The sequence below is a fragment of the Eleutherodactylus coqui genome, chromosome 7, assembly GCF_035609145.1.
Source record: "Eleutherodactylus coqui strain aEleCoq1 chromosome 7, aEleCoq1.hap1, whole genome shotgun sequence".
NCBI classification, from domain to species: domain Eukaryota; kingdom Metazoa; phylum Chordata; class Amphibia; order Anura; family Eleutherodactylidae; genus Eleutherodactylus; species Eleutherodactylus coqui.
In genome coordinates, this window is record NC_089843.1 from 49,452,500 (window position 1) to 49,474,265 (window position 21,766).

The 21,766-nt window shown below is 44.9% G+C and overlaps 13 non-coding genes across 13 annotated transcripts; all 13 read left to right on the forward strand.

The window, feature by feature from the left end:
• The first annotated feature begins 279 nt into the window (after positions 1–279).
• On the forward strand, positions 280–362 carry TRNAL-CAG (transfer RNA leucine (anticodon CAG)). Its single transcript has one exon. It is a non-coding gene; the product is annotated as a tRNA-Leu (tRNA).
• A 1,415-nt stretch (positions 363–1,777) lies between these two features.
• TRNAL-CAG (transfer RNA leucine (anticodon CAG)) lies at positions 1,778–1,860 on the forward strand. Its single transcript has one exon. It is a non-coding gene; the product is annotated as a tRNA-Leu (tRNA).
• A 1,415-nt stretch (positions 1,861–3,275) lies between these two features.
• On the forward strand, positions 3,276–3,358 carry TRNAL-CAG (transfer RNA leucine (anticodon CAG)). The gene has a single exon. It is a non-coding gene; the product is annotated as a tRNA-Leu (tRNA).
• A 1,275-nt stretch (positions 3,359–4,633) lies between these two features.
• Positions 4,634–4,716, forward strand: TRNAL-CAG (transfer RNA leucine (anticodon CAG)). The gene has a single exon. It is a non-coding gene; the product is annotated as a tRNA-Leu (tRNA).
• Positions 4,717–6,630: 1,914 nt separating this feature from the next.
• On the forward strand, positions 6,631–6,713 carry TRNAL-CAG (transfer RNA leucine (anticodon CAG)). Its single transcript has one exon. It is a non-coding gene; the product is annotated as a tRNA-Leu (tRNA).
• A 1,415-nt stretch (positions 6,714–8,128) lies between these two features.
• TRNAL-CAG (transfer RNA leucine (anticodon CAG)) lies at positions 8,129–8,211 on the forward strand. The gene has a single exon. It is a non-coding gene; the product is annotated as a tRNA-Leu (tRNA).
• Positions 8,212–10,969: 2,758 nt separating this feature from the next.
• On the forward strand, positions 10,970–11,052 carry TRNAL-CAG (transfer RNA leucine (anticodon CAG)). The gene has a single exon. It is a non-coding gene; the product is annotated as a tRNA-Leu (tRNA).
• Positions 11,053–12,327: 1,275 nt separating this feature from the next.
• On the forward strand, positions 12,328–12,410 carry TRNAL-CAG (transfer RNA leucine (anticodon CAG)). Its single transcript has one exon. It is a non-coding gene; the product is annotated as a tRNA-Leu (tRNA).
• A 1,387-nt stretch (positions 12,411–13,797) lies between these two features.
• On the forward strand, positions 13,798–13,880 carry TRNAL-CAG (transfer RNA leucine (anticodon CAG)). The gene has a single exon. It is a non-coding gene; the product is annotated as a tRNA-Leu (tRNA).
• A 901-nt stretch (positions 13,881–14,781) lies between these two features.
• Positions 14,782–14,864, forward strand: TRNAL-CAG (transfer RNA leucine (anticodon CAG)). The gene has a single exon. It is a non-coding gene; the product is annotated as a tRNA-Leu (tRNA).
• A 2,904-nt stretch (positions 14,865–17,768) lies between these two features.
• Positions 17,769–17,851, forward strand: TRNAL-CAG (transfer RNA leucine (anticodon CAG)). Its single transcript has one exon. It is a non-coding gene; the product is annotated as a tRNA-Leu (tRNA).
• Positions 17,852–19,266: 1,415 nt separating this feature from the next.
• On the forward strand, positions 19,267–19,349 carry TRNAL-CAG (transfer RNA leucine (anticodon CAG)). Its single transcript has one exon. It is a non-coding gene; the product is annotated as a tRNA-Leu (tRNA).
• A 1,415-nt stretch (positions 19,350–20,764) lies between these two features.
• TRNAL-CAG (transfer RNA leucine (anticodon CAG)) lies at positions 20,765–20,847 on the forward strand. Its single transcript has one exon. It is a non-coding gene; the product is annotated as a tRNA-Leu (tRNA).
• The last annotated feature ends 919 nt before the right edge of the window (positions 20,848–21,766 follow it).

Sequence of the window (21,766 nt, forward strand, 5' to 3'; positions counted from 1 at the left end):
AAGAAACATTTATACACATACTAGGCTGATGTCAAAATCCTGCTTCTAAACCAGCAACTTAAAGAAAGGTAGAAAAAGTCCTTCAAGCTTTCCTCCGTGTTTGCTCTTACGCATCATGGATTGGGATTCCAGCGGGGGTCTGTTTGAGGAGCGGCAAAGTTGCTCTGTTCTGCGCAAGTGCAGACTTGCAGATGTTGACAAGTGCCTCAATTTTATGCTTAACGCTTACCATGATGTCTAGTATCACCACGAAGCGCCAAAGCATACTGCCACATGAGAGTCAGGATGGCCGAGCGGTCTAAGGCGCTGCGTTCAGGTCGCAGTCTCCTCTGGAGGCGTGGGTTCGAATCCCACTTCTGACAGGCTAGCTTTTCCTTAAATATTAAGCAAGGCCATTTTTCTCAGGGCTCGAAGTCCCCCCGAAGTCAACTTTGAAAGCAGTTTGAGGAACAAGAAACCCTCCATCAGAAAGGAGGCTAGCTTTTCCTTAAATATTAAGCAAGGCCATTTTTCTCAGGGCTCCCGAAGTCAACTTTGAAAGCAGTTTGAGGAACAAGAAACGCTCCATCAGAAAGGGGAAAAAAACACCACGCCAATCCCTTTTCTTCCTGCTTCATAGGCCACTGGTCTGGTTAAACCACGGGGTGTGAGTTTCATTCTCACTGGTGCCTAACTTCTAGGCTGATGCTCAAAAGGAACATTGGAACCCCGTTAGCCAGTAGAACATAATATGCTTGTTCTCGGGGAGAGAAGCTAATTAACCTTGCAGATAAGATTCCTTTGAATGGTCAATTGATGTTGCTGCAAGCTTTGGAAACCACTCAGGTTTCTTTTTCAGGGTTCTGATAGGATATATCTGAAGAAACATTTATACACATACTCGGGGAGAGAAGCTAATTAACCTTGCAGATAAGATTCCTTTGAATGGTCAATTGATGTTGCTGCAAGCTTTGGAAACCACTCAGGTTTCTTTTTCAGGGTTCTGATAGGATATATCTGAAGAAACATTTATACACATACTAGGCTGATGTCAAAATCCTGCTTCTAAACCAGCAACTTGAAGAAAGGTAGAAAAAGTCCTTCAAGCTTTCCTCCGTGTTTGCTCTTACGCATCATGGATTGGGATTCCAGCGGGGGTCTGTTTGAGGAGCGGCAAAGTTGCTCTGTTCTGCGCAAGTGCAGACTTGCAGATGTTGACAAGTGCCCTCAGAAAGGGGAAAAAAACACCACGCCAATCCCTTTTCTTCCTGCTTCATAGGCCACTGGTCTGGTTAAACCACGGGGTGTGAGTTTCATTCTCACTGGTGCCTAACTTCTAGGCTGATGCTCAAAAGGAACATTGGAACCCCGTTAGCCAGTAGAACATAATATGCTTGTTCTCGGGGAGAGAAGCTAATTAACCTTGCAGATAAGATTCCTTTGAATGGTCAATTGATGTTGCTGCAAGCTTTGGAAACCACTCAGGTTTCTTTTTCAGGGTTCTGATAGGATATATCTGAAGAAACATTTATACACATACTAGGCTGATGTCAAAATCCTGCTTCTAAACCAGCAACTTAAAGAAAGGTAGAAAAAGTCCTTCAAGCTTTCCTCCGTGTTTGCTCTTACGCATCATGGATTGGGATTCCAGCGGGGGTCTGTTTGAGGAGCGGCAAAGTTGCTCTGTTCTGCGCAAGTGCAGACTTGCAGATGTTGACAAGTGCCTCAATTTTATGCTTAACGCTTACCATGATGTCTAGTATCACCACGAAGCGCCAAAGCATACTGCCACATGAGAGTCAGGATGGCCGAGCGGTCTAAGGCGCTGCGTTCAGGTCGCAGTCTCCTCTGGAGGCGTGGGTTCGAATCCCACTTCTGACAGGCTAGCTTTTCCTTAAATATTAAGCAAGGCCATTTTTCTCAGGGCTCGAAGTCCCCCCGAAGTCAACTTTGAAAGCAGTTTGAGAAACAAGAAACCCTCCATCAGAAAGGAGGCTAGCTTTTCCTTAAATATTAAGCAAGGCCATTTTTCTCAGGGCTCCCGAAGTCAACTTTGAAAGCAGTTTGAGGAACAAGAAACGCTCCATCAGAAAGGGGAAAAAAACACCACGCCAATCCCTTTTCTTCCTGCTTCATAGGCCACTGGTCTGGTTAAACCACGGGGTGTGAGTTTCATTCTCACTGGTGCCTAACTTCTAGGCTGATGCTCAAAAGGAACATTGGAACCCCGTTAGCCAGTAGAACATAATATGCTTGTTCTCGGGGAGAGAAGCTAATTAACCTTGCAGATAAGATTCCTTTGAATGGTCAATTGATGTTGCTGCAAGCTTTGGAAACCACTCAGGTTTCTTTTTCAGGGTTCTGATAGGATATATCTGAAGAAACATTTATACACATACTCGGGGAGAGAAGCTAATTAACCTTGCAGATAAGATTCCTTTGAATGGTCAATTGATGTTGCTGCAAGCTTTGGAAACCACTCAGGTTTCTTTTTCAGGGTTCTGATAGGATATATCTGAAGAAACATTTATACACATACTAGGCTGATGTCAAAATCCTGCTTCTAAACCAGCAACTTGAAGAAAGGTAGAAAAAGTCCTTCAAGCTTTCCTCCGTGTTTGCTCTTACGCATCATGGATTGGGATTCCAGCGGGGGTCTGTTTGAGGAGCGGCAAAGTTGCTCTGTTCTGCGCAAGTGCAGACTTGCAGATGTTGACAAGTGCCCTCAGAAAGGGGAAAAAAACACCACGCCAATCCCTTTTCTTCCTGCTTCATAGGCCACTGGTCTGGTTAAACCACGGGGTGTGAGTTTCATTCTCACTGGTGCCTAACTTCTAGGCTGATGCTCAAAAGGAACATTGGAACCCCGTTAGCCAGTAGAACATAATATGCTTGTTCTCGGGGAGAGAAGCTAATTAACCTTGCAGATAAGATTCCTTTGAATGGTCAATTGATGTTGCTGCAAGCTTTGGAAACCACTCAGGTTTCTTTTTCAAGGTTCTGATAGGATATATCTGAAGAAACATTTATACACATACTAGGCTGATGTCAAAATCCTGCTTCTAAACCAGCAACTTGAAGAAAGGTAGAAAAAGTCCTTCAAGCTTTCCTCCGTGTTTGCTCTTACGCATCATGGATTGGGATTCCAGCGGGGGTCTGTTTGAGGAGCGGCAAAGTTGCTCTGTTCTGCGCAAGTGCAGACTTGCAGATGTTGACAAGTGCCTCAATTTTATGCTTAACGCTTACCATGATGTCTAGTATCACCACGAAGCGCCAAAGCATACTGCCACATGAGAGTCAGGATGGCCGAGCGGTCTAAGGCGCTGCGTTCAGGTCGCAGTCTCCTCTGGAGGCGTGGGTTCGAATCCCACTTCTGACAGGCTAGCTTTTCCTTAAATATTAAGCAAGGCCATTTTTCTCAGGGCTCGAAGTCCCCCCGAAGTCAACTTTGAAAGCAGTTTGAGGAACAAGAAACCCTCCATCAGAAAGGAGGCTAGCTTTTCCTTAAATATTAAGCAAGGCCATTTTTCTCAGGGCTCCCGAAGTCAACTTTGAAAGCAGTTTGAGGAACAAGAAACGCTCCATCAGAAAGGGGAAAAAAACACCACGCCAATCCCTTTTCTTCCTGCTTCATACGCCACTGGTCTGGTTAAACCACGGGGTGTGAGTTTCATTCTCACTGGTGCCTAACTTCTAGGCTGATGCTCAAAAGGAACATTGGAACCCCGTTAGCCAGTAGAACATAATATGCTTGTTCTCGGGGAGAGAAGCTAATTAACCTTGCAGATAAGATTCCTTTGAATGGTCAATTGATGTTGCTGCAAGCTTTGGAAACCACTCAGGTTTCTTTTTCAGGGTTCTGATAGGATATATCTGAAGAAACATTTATACACATACTAGGCTGATGTCAAAATCCTGCTTCTAAACCAGCAACTTGAAGAAAGGTAGAAAAAGTCCTTCAAGCTTTCCTCCGTGTTTGCTCTTACGCATCATGGATTGGGATTCCAGCGGGGGTCTGTTTGAGGAGCGGCAAAGTTGCTCTGTTCTGCGCAAGTGCAGACTTGCAGATGTTGACAAGTGCCCTCAGAAAGGGGAAAAAAACACCACGCCAATCCCTTTTCTTCCTGCTTCATAGGCCACTGGTCTGGTTAAACCACGGGGTGTGAGTTTCATTCTCACTGGTGCCTAACTTCTAGGCTGATGCTCAAAAGGAACATTGGAACCCCGTTAGCCAGTAGAACATAATATGCTTGTTCTCGGGGAGAGAAGCTAATTAACCTTGCAGATAAGATTCCTTTGAATGGTCAATTGATGTTGCTCAAAGCTTTGGAAACCACTCAGGTTTCTTTTTCAGGGTTCTGATAGGATATATCTGAAGAAACATTTATACACATACTAGGCTGATGTCAAAATCCTGCTTCTAAACCAGCAACTTGAAGAAAGGTAGAAAAAGTCCTTCAAGCTTTCCTCCGTGTTTGCTCTTACGCATCATGGATTGGGATTCCAGCGGGGGTCTGTTTGAGGAGCGGCAAAGTTGCTCTGTTCTGCGCAAGTGCAGACTTGCAGATGTTGACAAGTGCCTCAATTTTATGCTTAACGCTTACCATGATGTCTGGTATCACCACGAAGCGCCAAAGCATACTGCCACATGAAAGTCAGGATGGCCGAGCGGTCTGAGGCGCTGCGTTCAGGTCGCAGTCTCCTCTGGAGGCGTGGGTTCGAATCCCACTTCTGACAGGCTAGCTTTTCCTTAAATATTAAGCAAGGCCATTTTTCTCAGGGCTCGAAGTCCCCCCGAAGTCAACTTTGAAAGCAGTTTGAGAAACAAGAAACCCTCCATCAGAAAGGAGGCTAGCTTTTCCTTAAATATTAAGCAAGGCCATTTTTCTCAGGGCTCCCGAAGTCAACTTTGAAAGCAGTTTGAGGAACAAGAAACGCTCCATCAGAAAGGGGAAAAAAACACCACGCCAATCCCTTTTCTTCCTGCTTCATAGGCCACTGGTCTGGTTAAACCACGGGGTGTGAGTTTCATTCTCACTGGTGCCTAACTTCTAGGCTGATGCTCAAAAGGAACATTGGAACCCCGTTAGCCAGTAGAACATAATATGCTTGTTCTCGGGGAGAGAAGCTAATTAACCTTGCAGATAAGATTCCTTTGAATGGTCAATTGATGTTGCTGCAAGCTTTGGAAACCACTCAGGTTTCTTTTTCAGGGTTCTGATAGGATATATCTGAAGAAACATTTATACACATACTCGGGGAGAGAAGCTAATTAACCTTGCAGATAAGATTCCTTTGAATGGTCAATTGATGTTGCTGCAAGCTTTGGAAACCACTCAGGTTTCTTTTTCAGGGTTCTGATAGGATATATCTGAAGAAACATTTATACACATACTAGGCTGATGTCAAAATCCTGCTTCTAAACCAGCAACTTGAAGAAAGGTAGAAAAAGTCCTTCAAGCTTTCCTCCGTGTTTGCTCTTACGCATCATGGATTGGGATTCCAGCGGGGGTCTGTTTGAGGAGCGGCAAAGTTGCTCTGTTCTGCGCAAGTGCAGACTTGCAGATGTTGACAAGTGCCCTCAGAAAGGGGAAAAAAACACCACGCCAATCCCTTTTCTTCCTGCTTCATAGGCCACTGGTCTGGTTAAACCACGGGGTGTGAGTTTCATTCTCACTGGTGCCTAACTTCTAGGCTGATGCTCAAAAGGAACATTGGAACCCCGTTAGCCAGTAGAACATAATATGCTTGTTCTCGGGGAGAGAAGCTAATTAACCTTGCAGATAAGATTCCTTTGAATGGTCAATTGATGTTGCTGCAAGCTTTGGAAACCACTCAGGTTTCTTTTTCAAGGTTCTGATAGGATATATCTGAAGAAACATTTATACACATACTAGGCTGATGTCAAAATCCTGCTTCTAAACCAGCAACTTGAAGAAAGGTAGAAAAAGTCCTTCAAGCTTTCCTCCGTGTTTGCTCTTACGCATCATGGATTGGGATTCCAGCGGGGGTCTGTTTGAGGAGCGGCAAAGTTGCTCTGTTCTGCGCAAGTGCAGACTTGCAGATGTTGACAAGTGCCCTCAGAAAGGGGAAAAAAACACCACGCCAATCCCTTTTCTTCCTGCTTCATAGGCCACTGGTCTGGTTAAACCACGGGGTGTGAGTTTCATTCTCACTGGTGCCTAACTTCTAGGCTGATGCTCAAAAGGAACATTGGAACCCCGTTAGCCAGTAGAACATAATATGCTTGTTCTCGGGGAGAGAAGCTAATTAACCTTGCAGATAAGATTCCTTTGAATGGTCAATTGATGTTGCTCAAAGCTTTGGAAACCACTCAGGTTTCTTTTTCAGGGTTCTGATAGGATATATCTGAAGAAACATTTATACACATACTAGGCTGATGTCAAAATCCTGCTTCTAAACCAGCAACTTGAAGAAAGGTAGAAAAAGTCCTTCAAGCTTTCCTCCGTGTTTGCTCTTACGCATCATGGATTGGGATTCCAGCGGGGGTCTGTTTGAGGAGCGGCAAAGTTGCTCTGTTCTGCGCAAGTGCAGACTTGCAGATGTTGACAAGTGCCTCAATTTTATGCTTAACGCTTACCATGATGTCTGGTATCACCACGAAGCGCCAAAGCATACTGCCACATGAAAGTCAGGATGGCCGAGCGGTCTGAGGCGCTGCGTTCAGGTCGCAGTCTCCTCTGGAGGCGTGGGTTCGAATCCCACTTCTGACAGGCTAGCTTTTCCTTAAATATTAAGCAAGGCCATTTTTCTCAGGGCTCGAAGTCCCCCCGAAGTCAACTTTGAAAGCAGTTTGAGAAACAAGAAACCCTCCATCAGAAAGGAGGCTAGCTTTTCCTTAAATATTAAGCAAGGCCATTTTTCTCAGGGCTCCCGAAGTCAACTTTGAAAGCAGTTTGAGGAACAAGAAACGCTCCATCAGAAAGGGGAAAAAAACACCACGCCAATCCCTTTTCTTCCTGCTTCATAGGCCACTGGTCTGGTTAAACCACGGGGTGTGAGTTTCATTCTCACTGGTGCCTAACTTCTAGGCTGATGCTCAAAAGGAACATTGGAACCCCGTTAGCCAGTAGAACATAATATGCTTGTTCTCGGGGAGAGAAGCTAATTAACCTTGCAGATAAGATTCCTTTGAATGGTCAATTGATGTTGCTGCAAGCTTTGGAAACCACTCAGGTTTCTTTTTCAGGGTTCTGATAGGATATATCTGAAGAAACATTTATACACATACTCGGGGAGAGAAGCTAATTAACCTTGCAGATAAGATTCCTTTGAATGGTCAATTGATGTTGCTGCAAGCTTTGGAAACCACTCAGGTTTCTTTTTCAGGGTTCTGATAGGATATATCTGAAGAAACATTTATACACATACTAGGCTGATGTCAAAATCCTGCTTCTAAACCAGCAACTTGAAGAAAGGTAGAAAAAGTCCTTCAAGCTTTCCTCCGTGTTTGCTCTTACGCATCATGGATTGGGATTCCAGCGGGGGTCTGTTTGAGGAGCGGCAAAGTTGCTCTGTTCTGCGCAAGTGCAGACTTGCAGATGTTGACAAGTGCCCTCAGAAAGGGGAAAAAAACACCACGCCAATCCCTTTTCTTCCTGCTTCATAGGCCACTGGTCTGGTTAAACCACGGGGTGTGAGTTTCATTCTCACTGGTGCCTAACTTCTAGGCTGATGCTCAAAAGGAACATTGGAACCCCGTTAGCCAGTAGAACATAATATGCTTGTTCTCGGGGAGAGAAGCTAATTAACCTTGCAGATAAGATTCCTTTGAATGGTCAATTGATGTTGCTGCAAGCTTTGGAAACCACTCAGGTTTCTTTTTCAAGGTTCTGATAGGATATATCTGAAGAAACATTTATACACATACTAGGCTGATGTCAAAATCCTGCTTCTAAACCAGCAACTTGAAGAAAGGTAGAAAAAGTCCTTCAAGCTTTCCTCCGTGTTTGCTCTTACGCATCATGGATTGGGATTCCAGCGGGGGTCTGTTTGAGGAGCGGCAAAGTTGCTCTGTTCTGCGCAAGTGCAGACTTGCAGATGTTGACAAGTGCCTCAATTTTATGCTTAACGCTTACCATGATGTCTAGTATCACCACGAAGCGCCAAAGCATACTGCCACATGAGAGTCAGGATGGCCGAGCGGTCTAAGGCGCTGCGTTCAGGTCGCAGTCTCCTCTGGAGGCGTGGGTTCGAATCCCACTTCTGACAGGCTAGCTTTTCCTTAAATATTAAGCAAGGCCATTTTTCTCAGGGCTCGAAGTCCCCCCGAAGTCAACTTTGAAAGCAGTTTGAGGAACAAGAAACCCTCCATCAGAAAGGAGGCTAGCTTTTCCTTAAATATTAAGCAAGGCCATTTTTCTCAGGGCTCCCGAAGTCAACTTTGAAAGCAGTTTGAGGAACAAGAAACGCTCCATCAGAAAGGGGAAAAAAACACCACGCCAATCCCTTTTCTTCCTGCTTCATAGGCCACTGGTCTGGTTAAACCACGGGGTGTGAGTTTCATTCTCACTGGTGCCTAACTTCTAGGCTGATGCTCAAAAGGAACATTGGAACCCCGTTAGCCAGTAGAACATAATATGCTTGTTCTCGGGGAGAGAAGCTAATTAACCTTGCAGATAAGATTCCTTTGAATGGTCAATTGATGTTGCTGCAAGCTTTGGAAACCACTCAGGTTTCTTTTTCAGGGTTCTGATAGGATATATCTGAAGAAACATTTATACACATACTAGGCTGATGTCAAAATCCTGCTTCTAAACCAGCAACTTGAAGAAAGGTAGAAAAAGTCCTTCAAGCTTTCCTCCGTGTTTGCTCTTACGCATCATGGATTGGGATTCCAGCGGGGGTCTGTTTGAGGAGCGGCAAAGTTGCTCTGTTCTGCGCAAGTGCAGACTTGCAGATGTTGACAAGTGCCCTCAGAAAGGGGAAAAAAACACCACGCCAATCCCTTTTCTTCCTGCTTCATAGGCCACTGGTCTGGTTAAACCACGGGGTGTGAGTTTCATTCTCACTGGTGCCTAACTTCTAGGCTGATGCTCAAAAGGAACATTGGAACCCCGTTAGCCAGTAGAACATAATATGCTTGTTCTCGGGGAGAGAAGCTAATTAACCTTGCAGATAAGATTCCTTTGAATGGTCAATTGATGTTGCTCAAAGCTTTGGAAACCACTCAGGTTTCTTTTTCAGGGTTCTGATAGGATATATCTGAAGAAACATTTATACACATACTAGGCTGATGTCAAAATCCTGCTTCTAAACCAGCAACTTGAAGAAAGGTAGAAAAAGTCCTTCAAGCTTTCCTCCGTGTTTGCTCTTACGCATCATGGATTGGGATTCCAGCGGGGGTCTGTTTGAGGAGCGGCAAAGTTGCTCTGTTCTGCGCAAGTGCAGACTTGCAGATGTTGACAAGTGCCTCAATTTTATGCTTAACGCTTACCATGATGTCTGGTATCACCACGAAGCGCCAAAGCATACTGCCACATGAAAGTCAGGATGGCCGAGCGGTCTGAGGCGCTGCGTTCAGGTCGCAGTCTCCTCTGGAGGCGTGGGTTCGAATCCCACTTTTCCTTAAATATTAAGCAAGGCCATTTTTCTCAGGGCTCGAAGTCCCCCCGAAGTCAACTTTGAAAGCAGTTTGAGGAACAAGAAACCCTCCATCAGAAAGGAGGCTAGCTTTTCCTTAAATATTAAGCAAGGCCATTTTTCTCAGGGCTCCCGAAGTCAACTTTGAAAGCAGTTTGAGGAACAAGAAACGCTCCATCAGAAAGGGGGAAAAAACACCACGCCAATCCCTTTTCTTCCTGCTTCATAGGCCACTGGTCTGGTTAAACCACGGGGTGTGAGTTTCATTCTCACTGGTGCCTAACTTCTAGGCTGATGCTCAAAAGGAACATTGGAACCCCGTTAGCCAGTAGAACATAATATGCTTGTTCTCGGGGAGAGAAGCTAATTAACCTTGCAGATAAGATTCCTTTGAATGGTCAATTGATGTTGCTGCAAGCTTTGGAAACCACTCAGGTTTCTTTTTCAGGGTTCTGATAGGATATATCTGAAGAAACATTTATACACATACTCGGGGAGAGAAGCTAATTAACCTTGCAGATAAGATTCCTTTGAATGGTCAATTGATGTTGCTGCAAGCTTTGGAAACCACTCAGGTTTCTTTTTCAGGGTTCTGATAGGATATATCTGAAGAAACATTTATACACATACTAGGCTGATGTCAAAATCCTGCTTCTAAACCAGCAACTTGAAGAAAGGTAGAAAAAGTCCTTCAAGCTTTCCTCCGTGTTTGCTCTTACGCATCATGGATTGGGATTCCAGCGGGGGTCTGTTTGAGGAGCGGCAAAGTTGCTCTGTTCTGCGCAAGTGCAGACTTGCAGATGTTGACAAGTGCCCTCAGAAAGGGGAAAAAAACACCACGCCAATCCCTTTTCTTCCTGCTTCATAGGCCACTGGTCTGGTTAAACCACGGGGTGTGAGTTTCATTCTCACTGGTGCCTAACTTCTAGGCTAATGCTCAAAAGGAACATTGGAACCCCGTTAGCCAGTAGAACATAATATGCTTGTTCTCGGGGAGAGAAGCTAATTAACCTTGCAGATAAGATTCCTTTGAATGGTCAATTGATGTTGCTGCAAGCTTTGGAAACCACTCAGGTTTCTTTTTCAGGGTTCTGATAGGATATATCTGAAGAAACATTTATACACATACTAGGCTGATGTCAAAATCCTGCTTCTAAACCAGCAACTTGAAGAAAGGTAGAAAAAGTCCTTCAAGCTTTCCTCCGTGTTTGCTCTTACGCATCATGGATTGGGATTCCAGCGGGGGTCTGTTTGAGGAGCGGCAAAGTTGCTCTGTTCTGCGCAAGTGCAGACTTGCAGATGTTGACAAGTGCCTCAATTTTATGCTTAACGCTTACCATGATGTCTAGTATCACCACGAAGCGCCAAAGCATACTGCCACATGAGAGTCAGGATGGCCGAGCGGTCTAAGGCGCTGCGTTCAGGTCGCAGTCTCCTCTGGAGGCGTGGGTTCGAATCCCACTTCTGACAGGCTAGCTTTTCCTTAAATATTAAGCAAGGCCATTTTTCTCAGGGCTCGAAGTCCCCCCGAAGTCAACTTTGAAAGCAGTTTGAGGAACAAGAAACCCTCCATCAGAAAGGAGGCTAGCTTTTCCTTAAATATTAAGCAAGGCCATTTTTCTCAGGGCTCCCGAAGTCAACTTTGAAAGCAGTTTGAGGAACAAGAAACGCTCCATCAGAAAGGGGAAAAAAACACCACGCCAATCCCTTTTCTTCCTGCTTCATAGGCCACTGGTCTGGTTAAACCACGGGGTGTGAGTTTCATTCTCACTGGTGCCTAACTTCTAGGCTGATGCTCAAAAGGAACATTGGAACCCCGTTAGCCAGTAGAACATAATATGCTTGTTCTCGGGGAGAGAAGCTAATTAACCTTGCAGATAAGATTCCTTTGAATGGTCAATTGATGTTGCTGCAAGCTTTGGAAACCACTCAGGTTTCTTTTTCAGGGTTCTGATAGGATATATCTGAAGAAACATTTATACACATACTAGGCTGATGTCAAAATCCTGCTTCTAAACCAGCAACTTGAAGAAAGGTAGAAAAAGTCCTTCAAGCTTTCCTCCGTGTTTGCTCTTACGCATCATGGATTGGGATTCCAGCGGGGCTCTGTTTGAGGAGCGGCAAAGTTGCTCTGTTCTGCGCAAGTGCAGACTTGCAGATGTTGACAAGTGCCCTCAGAAAGGGGAAAAAAACACCACGCCAATCCCTTTTCTTCCTGCTTCATAGGCCACTGGTCTGGTTAAACCACGGGGTGTGAGTTTCATTCTCACTGGTGCCTAACTTCTAGGCTGATGCTCAAAAGGAACATTGGAACCCCGTTAGCCAGTAGAACATAATATGCTTGTTCTCGGGGAGAGAAGCTAATTAACCTTGCAGATAAGATTCCTTTGAATGGTCAATTGATGTTGCTGCAAGCTTTGGAAACCACTCAGGTTTCTTTTTCAGGGTTCTGATAGGATATATCTGAAGAAACATTTATACACATACTAGGCTGATGTCAAAATCCTGCTTCTAAACCAGCAACTTGAAGAAAGGTAGAAAAAGTCCTTCAAGCTTTCCTCCGTGTTTGCTCTTACGCATCATGGATTGGGATTCCAGCGGGGGTCTGTTTGAGGAGCGGCAAAGTTGCTCTGTTCTGCGCAAGTGCAGACTTGCAGATGTTGACAAGTGCCTCAATTTTATGCTTAACGCTTACCATGATGTCTGGTATCACCACGAAGCGCCAAAGCATACTGCCACATGAAAGTCAGGATGGCCGAGCGGTCTGAGGCGCTGCGTTCAGGTCGCAGTCTCCTCTGGAGGCGTGGGTTCGAATCCCACTTCTGACAGGCTAGCTTTTCCTTAAATATTAAGCAAGGCCATTTTTCTCAGGGCTCGAAGTCCCCCCGAAGTCAACTTTGAAAGCAGTTTGAGGAACAAGAAACCCTCCATCAGAAAGGAGGCTAGCTTTTCCTTAAATATTAAGCAAGGCCATTTTTCTCAGGGCTCGAAGTCCCCCCGAAGTCAACTTTGAAAGCAGTTTGAGGAACAAGAAACCCTCCATCAGAAAGGAGGCTAGCTTTTCCTTAAATATTAAGCAAGGCCATTTTTCTCAGGGCTCCCGAAGTCAACTTTGAAAGCAGTTTGAGGAACAAGAAACGCTCCATCAGAAAGGGGAAAAAAACACCACACCAATCCCTTTTCTTCCTGCTTCATAGGCCACTGGTCTGGTTAAACCACGGGGTGTGAGTTTCATTCTCACTGGTGCCTAACTTCTAGGCTGATGCTCAAAAGGAACATTGGAACCCCGTTAGCCAGTAGAACATAATATGCTTGTTCTCGGGGAGAGAAGCTAATTAACCTTGCAGATAAGATTCCTTTGAATGGTCAATTGATGTTGCTGCAAGCTTTGGAAACCACTCAGGTTTCTTTTTCAGGGTTCTGATAGGATATATCTGAAGAAACATTTATACACATACTAGGCTGATGTCAAAATCCTGCTTCTAAACCAGCAACTTGAAGAAAGGTAGAAAAAGTCCTTCAAGCTTTCCTCCGTGTTTGCTCTTACGCATCATGGATTGGGATTCCAGCGGGGGTCTGTTTGAGGAGCGGCAAAGTTGCTCTGTTCTGCGCAAGTGCAGACTTGCAGATGTTGACAAGTGCCCTCAGAAAGGGGAAAAAAACACCACGCCAATCCCTTTTCTTCCTGCTTCATAGGCCACTGGTCTGGTTAAACCACGGGGTGTGAGTTTCATTCTCACTGGTGCCTAACTTCTAGGCTGATGCTCAAAAGGAACATTGGAACCCCGTTAGCCAGTAGAACATAATATGCTTGTTCTCGGGGAGAGAAGCTAATTAACCTTGCAGATAAGATTCCTTTGAATGGTCAATTGATGTTGCTGCAAGCTTTGGAAACCACTCAGGTTTCTTTTTCAGGGTTCTGATAGGATATATCTGAAGAAACATTTATACACATACTAGGCTGATGTCAAAATCCTGCTTCTAAACCAGCAACTTGAAGAAAGGTAGAAAAAGTCCTTCAAGCTTTCCTCCGTGTTTGCTCTTACGCATCATGGATTGGGATTCCAGCGGGGGTCTGTTTGAGGAGCGGCAAAGTTGCTCTGTTCTGCGCAAGTGCAGACTTGCAGATGTTGACAAGTGCCTCAATTTTATGCTTAACGCTTACCATGATGTCTGGTATCACCACGAAGCGCCAAAGCATACTGCCACATGAAAGTCAGGATGGCCGAGCGGTCTGAGGCGCTGCGTTCAGGTCGCAGTCTCCTCTGGAGGCGTGGGTTCGAATCCCACTTCTGACAGGCTAGCTTTTCCTTAAATATTAAGCAAGGCCATTTTTCTCAGGGCTCGAAGTCCCCCCGAAGTCAACTTTGAAAGCAGTTTGAGGAACAAGAAAGGAGGCTAGCTTTTCCTTAAATATTAAGCAAGGCCATTTTTCTCAGGGCTCCCGAAGTCAACTTTGAAAGCAGTTTGAGGAACAAGAAACGCTCCATCAGAAAGGGGAAAAAAACACCACGCCAATCCCTTTTCTTCCTGCTTCATAGGCCACTGGTCTGGTTAAACCACGGGGTGTGAGTTTCATTCTCACTGGTGCCTAACTTCTAGGCTGATGCTCAAAAGGAACATTGGAACCCCGTTAGCCAGTAGAACATAATATGCTTGTTCTCGGGGAGAGAAGCTAATTAACCTTGCAGATAAGATTCCTTTGAATGGTCAATTGATGTTGCTGCAAGCTTTGGAAACCACTCAGGTTTCTTTTTCAGGGTTCTGATAGGATATATCTGAAGAAACATTTATACACATACTCGGGGAGAGAAGCTAATTAACCTTGCAGATAAGATTCCTTTGAATGGTCAATTGATGTTGCTGCAAGCTTTGGAAACCACTCAGGTTTCTTTTTCAGGGTTCTGATAGGATATATCTGAAGAAACATTTATACACATACTAGGCTGATGTCAAAATCCTGCTTCTAAACCAGCAACTTGAAGAAAGGTAGAAAAAGTCCTTCAAGCTTTCCTCCGTGTTTGCTCTTACGCATCATGGATTGGGATTCCAGCGGGGTCTGTTTGAGGAGCGGCAAAGTTGCTCTGTTCTGCGCAAGTGCAGACTTGCAGATGTTGACAAGTGCCTCAATTTTATGCTTAACGCTTACCATGATGTCTGGTATCACCACGAAGCGCCAAAGCATACTGCCCCATGAAAGTCAGGATGGCCGAGCGGTCTAAGGCGCTGCGTTCAGGTCGCATTCTCCTCTGGAGGCGTGGGTTCGAATCCCACTTCTGACAGGCTAGCTTTTCCTTAAATATTAAGCAAGGCCATTTTGCTCGAAGTCCCCCCGAAGTCAACTTTGAAAGCAGTTTGAGGAACAAGAAACCCTCCATCAGAAAGGAGGCTAGCTTTTCCTTAAATATTAAGCAAGGCCATTTTTCTCAGGGCTCCCGAAGTCAACTTTGAAAGCAGTTTGAGGAACAAGAAACGCTCCATCAGAAAGGGGAAAAAAACACCACGCCAATCCCTTTTCTTCCTGCTTCATAGGCCACTGGTCTGGTTAAACCACGGGGTGTGAGTTTCATTCTCACTGGTGCCTAACTTCTAGGCTGATGCTCAAAAGGAACATTGGAACCCCGTTAGCCAGTAGAACATAATATGCTTGTTCTCGGGGAGAGAAGCTAATTAACCTTGCAGATAAGATTCCTTTGAATGGTCAATTGATGTTGCTGCAAGCTTTGGAAACCACTCAGGTTTCTTTTTCAGGGTTCTGATAGGATATATCTGAAGAAACATTTATACACATACTCGGGGAGAGAAGCTAATTAACCTTGCAGATAAGATTCCTTTGAATGGTCAATTGATGTTGCTGCAAGCTTTGGAAACCACTCAGGTTTCTTTTTCAGGGTTCTGATAGGATATATCTGAAGAAACATTTATACACATACTAGGCTGATGTCAAAATCCTGCTTCTAAACCAGCAACTTGAAGAAAGGTAGAAAAAGTCCTTCAAGCTTTCCTCCGTGTTTGCTCTTACGCATCATGGATTGGGATTCCAGCGGGGGTCTGTTTGAGGAGCGGCAAAGTTGCTCTGTTCTGCGCAAGTGCAGACTTGCAGATGTTGACAAGTGCCCTCAGAAAGGGGAAAAAAACACCACGCCAATCCCTTTTCTTCCTGCTTCATAGGCCACTGGTCTGGTTAAACCACGGGGTGTGAGTTTCATTCTCACTGGTGCCTAACTTCTAGGCTGATGCTCAAAAGGAACATTGGAACCCCGTTAGCCAGTAGAACATAATATGCTTGTTCTCGGGGAGAGAAGCTAATTAACCTTGCAGATAAGATTCCTTTGAATGGTCAATTGATGTTGCTGCAAGCTTTGGAAACCACTCAGGTTTCTTTTTCAGGGTTCTGATAGGATATATCTGAAGAAACATTTATACACATACTAGGCTGATGTCAAAATCCTGCTTCTAAACCAGCAACTTGAAGAAAGGTAGAAAAAGTCCTTCAAGCTTTCCTCCGTGTTTGCTCTTACGCATCATGGATTGGGATTCCAGCGGGGTCTGTTTGAGGAGCGGCAAAGTTGCTCTGTTCTGCGCAAGTGCAGACTTGCAGATGTTGACAAGTGCCTCAATTTTATGCTTAACGCTTACCATGATGTCTGGTATCACCACGAAGCGCCAAAGCATACTGCCCCATGAAAGTCAGGATGGCCGAGCGGTCTAAGGCGCTGCGTTCAGGTCGCATTCTCCTCTGGAGGCATGGGTTCGAATCCCACTTCTGACAGGCTAGCTTTTCCTTAAATATTAAGCAAGGCCATTTTTCTCAGGGCTCGAAGTCCCCCCGAAGTCAACTTTGAAAGCAGTTTGAGGAACAAGAAACCCTCCATCAGAAAGGAGGCTAGCTTTTCCTTAAATATTAAGCAAGGCCATTTTTCTCAGGGCTCCCGAAGTCAACTTTGAAAGCAGTTTGAGGAACAAGAAACGCTCCATCAGAAAGGGGAAAAAACACCACGCCAATCCCTTTTCTTCCTGCTTCATAGGCCACTGGTCTGGTTAAACCACGGGGTGTGAGTTTCATTCTCACTGGTGCCTAACTTCTAGGCTGATGCTCAAAAGGAACATTGGAACCCCGTTAGCCAGTAGAACATAATATGCTTGTTCTCGGGGAGAGAAGCTAATTAACCTTGCAGATAAGATTCCTTTGAATGGTCAATTGATGTTGCTGCAAGCTTTGAAAACCACTCAGGTTTCTTTTTCAGGGTTCTGATAGGATATATCTGAAGAAACATTTATACACATACTCGGGGAGAGAAGCTAATTAACCTTGCAGATAAGATTCCTTTGAATGGTCAATTGATGTTGCTGCAAGCTTTGGAAACCACTCAGGTTTCTTTTTCAGGGTTCTGATAGGATATATCTGAAGAAACATTTATACACATACTAGGCTGATGTCAAAATCCTGCTTCTAAACCAGCAACTTGAAGAAAGGTAGAAAAAGTCCTTCAAGCTTTCCTCCGTGTTTGCTCTTACGCATCATGGATTGGGATTCCAGCGGGGGTCTGTTTGAGGAGCGGCAAAGTTGCTCTGTTCTGCGCAAGTGCAGACTTGCAGATGTTGACAAGTGCCCTCAGAAAGGGGAAAAAAACACCACGCCAATCCCTTTTCTTCCTGCTTCATAGGCCACTGGTCTGGTTAAACCACGGGGTGTGAGTTTCATTCTCACTGGTGCCTAACTTCTAGGCTGATGCTCAAAAGGAACATTGGAACCCCGTTAGCCAGTAGAACATAATATGCTTGTTCTCGGGGAGAGAAGCTAATTAACCTTGCAGATAAGATTCCTTTGAATGGTCAATTGATGTTGCTGCAAGCTTTGGAAACCACTCAGGTTTCTTTTTCAGGGTTCTGATAGGATATATCTGAAGAAACATTTATACACATACTAGGCTGATGTCAAAATCCTGCTTCTAAACCAGCAACTTGAAGAAAGGTAGAAAAAGTCCTTCAAGCTTTCCTCCGTGTTTGCTCTTACGCATCATGGATTGGGATTCCAGCGGGGGTCTGTTTGAGGAGCGGCAAAGTTGCTCTGTTCTGCGCAAGTGCAGACTTGCAGATGTTGACAAGTGCCTCAATTTTATGCTTAACGCTTACCATGATGTCTGGTATCACCACGAAGCGCCAAAGCATACTGCCCCATGAAAGTCAGGATGGCCGAGCGGTCTAAGGCGCTGGGTTCAGGTCGCAGTCTCCTCTGGAGGCGTGGGTTCGAATCCCACTTCTGACAGGCTAGCTTTTCCTTAAATATTAAGCAAGGCCATTTTTCTCAGGGCTCGAAGTCCCCCCGAAGTCAACTTTGAAAGCAGTTTGAGGAACAAGAAACCCTCCATCAGAAAGGAGGCTAGCTTTTCCTTAAATATTAAGCAAGGCCATTTTTCTCAGGGCTCCCGAAGTCAACTTTGAAAGCAGTTTGAGGAACAAGAAACGCTCCATCAGAAAGGGGAAAAAAACACCACGCCAATCCCTTTTCTTCCTGCTTCATAGGCCACTGGTCTGGTTAAACCACGGGGTGTGAGTTTCATTCTCACTGGTGCCTAACTTCTAGGCTGATGCTCAAAAGGAACATTGGAACCCCGTTAGCCAGTAGAACATAATATGCTTGTTCTCGGGGAGAGAAGCTAATTAACCTTGCAGATAAGATTCCTTTGAATGGTCAATTGATGTTGCTGCAAGCTTTGGAAACCACTCAGGTTTCTTTTTCAGGGTTCTGATAGGATATATCTGAAGAAACATTTATACACATACTCGGGGAGAGAAGCTAATTAACCTTGCAGATAAGATTCCTTTGAATGGTCAATTGATGTTGCTGCAAGCTTTGGAAACCACTCAGGTTTCTTTTTCAGGGTTCTGATAGGATATATCTGAAGAAACATTTATACACATACTAGGCTGATGTCAAAATCCTGCTTCTAAACCAGCAACTTGAAGAAAGGTAGAAAAAGTCCTTCAAGCTTTCCTCCGTGTTTGCTCTTACGCATCATGGATTGGGATTCCAGCGGGGGTCTGTTTGAGGAGCGGCAAAGTTGCTCTGTTCTGCGCAAGTGCAGACTTGCAGATGTTGACAAGTGCCCTCAGAAAGGGGAAAAAAACACCACGCCAATCCCTTTTCTTCCTGCTTCATAGGCCACTGGTCTGGTTAAACCACGGGGTGTGAGTTTCATTCTCACTGGTGCCTAACTTCTAGGCTGATGCTCAAAAGGAACATTGGAACCCCGTTAGCCAGTAGAACATAATATGCTTGTTCTCGGGGAGAGAAGCTAATTAACCTTGCAGATAAGATTCCTTTGAATGGTCAATTGATGTTGCTGCAAGCTTTGGAAACCACTCAGGTTTCTTTTTCAGGGTTCTGATAGGATATATCTGAAGAAACATATATACACATACTAGGCTGATGTCAAAATCCTGCTTCTAAACCAGCAACTTGAAGAAAGGTAGAAAAAGTCCTTCAAGCTTTCCTCCGTGTTTGCTCTTACGCATCATGGATTGGGATTCCAGCGGGGGTCTGTTTGAGGAGCGGCAAAGTTGCTCTGTTCTGCGCAAGTGCAGACTTGCAGATGTTGACAAGTGCCTCAATTTTATGCTTAACGCTTACCATGATGTCTGGTATCACCACGAAGCGCCAAAGCATACTGCCACATAAAAGTCAGGATGGCCGAGCGGTCTGAGGCGCTGCGTTCAGGTCGCAGTCTCCTCTGGAGGCGTGGGTTCGAATCCCACTTCTGACAGGCTAGCTTTTCCTTAAATATTAAGCAAGGCCATTTTTCTCAGGGCTCGAAGTCCCCCCGAAGTCAACTTTGAAAGCAGTTTGAGGAACAAGAAACCCTCCATCAGAAAGGAGGCTAGCTTTTCCTTAAATATTAAGCAAGGCCATTTTTCTCAGGGCTCCCGAAGTCAACTTTGAAAGCAGTTTGAGGAACAAGAAACGCTCCATCAGAAAGGGGAAAAAAACACCACGCCAATCCCTTTTCTTCCTGCTTCATAGGCCACTGGTCTGGTTAAACCACGGGGTGTGAGTTTCATTCTCACTGGTGCCTAACTTCTAGGCTGATGCTCAAAAGGAACATTGGAACCCCGTTAGCCAGTAGAACATAATATGCTTGTTCTCGGGGAGAGAAGCTAATTAACCTTGCAGATAAGATTCCTTTGAATGGTCAATTGATGTTGCTGCAAGCTTTGGAAACCACTCAGGTTTCTTTTTCAGGGTTCTGATAGGATATATCTGAAGAAACATTTATACACATACTCGGGGAGAGAAGCTAATTAACCTTGCAGATAAGATTCCTTTGAATGGTCAATTGATGTTGCTGCAAGCTTTGGAAACCACTCAGGTTTCTTTTTCAGGGTTCTGATAGGATATATCTGAAGAAACATTTATACACATACTAGGCTGATGTCAAAATCCTGCTTCTAAACCAGCAACTTGAAGAAAGGTAGAAAAAGTCCTTCAAGCTTTCCTCCGTGTTTGCTCTTACGCATCATGGATTGGGATTCCAGCGGGGCTCTGTTTGAGGAGCGGCAAAGTTGCTCTGTTCTGCGCAAGTGCAGACTTGCAGATGTTGACAAGTGCCCTCAGAAAGGGGAAAAAAACACCACGCCAATCCCTTTTCTTCCTGCTTCATAGGCCACTGGTCTGGTTAAACCACGGGGTGTGAGTTTCATTCTCACTGGTGCCTAACTTCTAGGCTGATGCTCAAAAGGAACATTGGAACCCCGTTAGCCAGTAGAACATAATATGCTTGTTCTCGGGGAGAGAAGCTAATTAACCTTGCAGATAAGATTCCTTTGAATGGTCAATTGATGTTGCTGCAAGCTTTGGAAACCACTCAGGTTTCTTTTTCAGGGTTCTGATAGGATATATCTGAAGGAACATTTATACACATACTAGGCTGATGTCAAAATCCTGCTTCTAAACCAGCAACTTGAAGAAAGGTAGAAAAAGTCCTTCAAGCTTTCCTCCGTGTTTGCTCTTACGCATCATGGATTGGGATTCCAGCGGGGGTCTGTTTGAGGAGCGGCAAAGTTGCTCTGTTCTGCGCAAGTGCAGACTTGCAGATGTTGACAAGTGCCTCAATTTTATGCTTAACGCTTACCATGATGTCTGGTATCACCACGAAGCGCCAAAGCATACTGCCACATGAAAGTCAGGATGGCCGAGCGGTCTAAGGCGCTGCGTTCAGGTCGCAGTCTCCTCTGGAGGCGTGGGTTCGAATCCCACTTCTGACAGGCTAGCTTTTCCTTAAATATTAAGCAAGGCCATTTTTCTCAGGGCTCGAAGTCCCCCCGAAGTCAACTTTGAAAGCAGTTTGAGGAACAAGAAACCCTCCATCAGAAAGGAGGCTAGCTTTTCCTTAAATATTAAGCAAGGCCATTTTTCTCAGGGCTCCCGAAGTCAACTTTGAAAGCAGTTTGAGGAACAAGAAACGCTCCATCAGAAAGGGGAAAAAAACACCACGCCAATCCCTTTTCTTCCTGCTTCATAGGCCACTGGTCTGGTTAAACCACGGGGTGTGAGTTTCATTCTCACTGGTGCCTAACTTCTAGGCTGATGCTCAAAAGGAACATTGGAACCCCGTTAGCCAGTAGAACATAATATGCTTGTTCTCGGGGAGAGAAGCTAATTAACCTTGCAGATAAGATTCCTTTGAATGGTCAATTGATGTTGCTGCAAGCTTTGAAAACCACTCAGGTTTCTTTTTCAGGGTTCTGATAGGATATATCTGAAGAAACATTTATACACATACTCGGGGAGAGAAGCTAATTAACCTTGCAGATAAGATTCCTTTGAATGGTCAATTGATGTTGCTGCAAGCTTTGGAAACCACTCAGGTTTCTTTTTCAGGGTTCTGATAGGATATATCTGAAGAAACATTTATACACATACTAGGCTGATGTCAAAATCCTGCTTCTAAACCAGCAACTTGAAGAAAGGTAGAAAAAGTCCTTCAAGCTTTCCTCCGTGTTTGCTCTTACGCATCATGGATTGGGATTCCAGCGGGGGTCTGTTTGAGGAGCGGCAAAGTTGCTCTGTTCTGCGCAAGTGCAGACTTGCAGATGTTGACAAGTGCCCTCAGAAAGGGGAAAAAAACACCACGCCAATCCCTTTTCTTCCTGCTTCATAGGCCACTGGTCTGGTTAAACCACG